Here is a 2,148-nt window from a genome sequence, read left to right on the forward strand (position 1 = left end):
GATAAACTGACATGTGAGTCTATAATTTTTCAACATAATTCCAAACAAAGCGATCTAAGAAAAATGAATCTTCAAATATGTAAATAATCACACATATATGAACATAGTCTGTATATCCAAACATTTAGTATCCTCAAATAGCTGAAAATGACATATTGTTTTATTTCAGGGCATGAACTACATGTTTCAGGAAAGGGATTATGTGTCATATGATGCCATGTTTGAGTTTTTTAAACTACAGTTACATTTAAGTCTTTTTTCATTCTTGATGCAAATATATTTGAGAGAATATTTTCTCCAGAACTCAATAAAAGAAATTATTATAACTGATATTTATAAAGCCCTTTAAAGTTCAAACTGAATTTTATACACATTATTTCATATACCTCACAGGATAATCTTGAGGTAGATATACCAGTTTGCTTACAATTAAACAGATCAGAGAGGGTAGGTGATTTGTCCAAGTTGAGACAGCTACTTAGTGGAAGAACCCGAGGATCCAGACCTTGTAAACTCAGTACAAGATTTTTATAATATCCTACAGCAAAATTCTTGTTTAAGGTTAACAGAAAGCTTATTAAAACAGACTTTTATTGCTATGTCAAAATTTTTAAATACTGCTTTCCAAACACTAAAAATAGTAATTTTAAACTATTATACAGAATACATTCAGTTGGGCAAAGAAGATTATCAGGTAATAACTATCATGACAACTTACTATATTTGTTTTTTTAAATAAGCACAACAAAAGAAAAGTCCCGGGTCTTTATACAATGATAACCTGATGAAGAAACAAAAACTTAGTCACACTTGGTAGCAACAAAGCCATTTTAATGTTCCATGTCTTCACTCTCTTCAAAATGGGCTTTTTCTCAATTTATTTAACAACCCTTAAGATTCTTAACCCAAACCTAAAAATCTTACCCTAGTTTCTTCATACTAATCTATAAAAATTAATTTTCAATGAGAAAATAACTACATATATAAGTTCGAAAAATTAAGGTTGAAGTTAAACACTGCTGTTTTTTCCAGAAATATATTTTATAAATTATTCTTGACATTTTTGAAACTTGAATTTTGACCACACTAACTACAAAATTACTTATATTCATTCCTAGGCTAGTCACACTAATTAGCAACTTAAAATCAGCTCAAAGCCCTCTAGCACAATAATGCAAAAGTAGAAAATTATACTAGCAGCATCTTGCAGTCCTAACAATTATTTTTCCCTTCACATTACTGCTACAGGAAAATCAATCAAATTGTAATTCAAAACGCTGAGAATTTAACGAATCTATAATGAAAGGTTAAGGGCATAAATATCAATAGGAAAATCGAGAAGGTATCTGCAAGGTCTGTCTTCTTAAAAGCATAGGCTGGCTTTCCAAAAAGTGCAAAATTAACAACAATGCCACCCTGTCAAATCTCGCAGTAAATACCCAAATTAAAAACGGTTGGTAACCTCGACCCCACGCACACCCAGCTGCACTTAAGTCACAGAAGCGGCGGCGGCGGCCGGTCCCAGCCAGGGCGAGGGGAGACGGGCTCCGCGGACGTCGGCGCAGTCCTGACTCCGGCCAAGCCCGCGCGCACCTCAGTCCCCAAGGGACGCGCGACGCACCCAGAGGGGAGCCCCTTCCTGTCTTTGTTTTCTCTACGCTGTATTTTACTTCAATTTGCCGAACCCTCCGCCGGAGCACGGGAGCGGCGAGGCTGGCGCAGTCGGCCCGCCGCGGTGGGACTGGGGATCCCCGGGGCGCCCAGGGACCCCGGGGCGGGGAGGAAGCGGACCTTCCCCCGGAACCCGGTCTGGCAGAGCACTCCGCGACTGAGGGGCTGCCCGAGGAGGAGCCCCTCGGCGCCCGCTAAGTGGGGAGGTCAGGGGACCCCGACCTGGCCCACGATGGGGGACCCGAGCCCCGCGGCGCAGGGTGCTGGCGGCACGGCTGGGCCTGCGGGACGCAGAAAGGCGGCGGACCCCCGAGCAGAGGCGAGCCGAGGCGAGCCGAGCCGTGCCGAGCGGGCTCCAGCGGGCCGCGGCCTCCACGCCCCCTCCCCCGCCCAAAGTGCAGCGGCCTCAGAGAAGAGTGGGGACTGGGGAGAGGGCGCAGTCTCCCCTAGCGCGCGAGTCGCGCCCACCGCTACTGA

The sequence above is a fragment of the Heterocephalus glaber genome, unplaced genomic scaffold, assembly GCF_053883595.1.
Source record: "Heterocephalus glaber isolate CG9 unplaced genomic scaffold, H.glaber_assembly_v1.0 deba00001497, whole genome shotgun sequence".
Taxonomy (NCBI): domain Eukaryota; kingdom Metazoa; phylum Chordata; class Mammalia; order Rodentia; family Bathyergidae; genus Heterocephalus; species Heterocephalus glaber.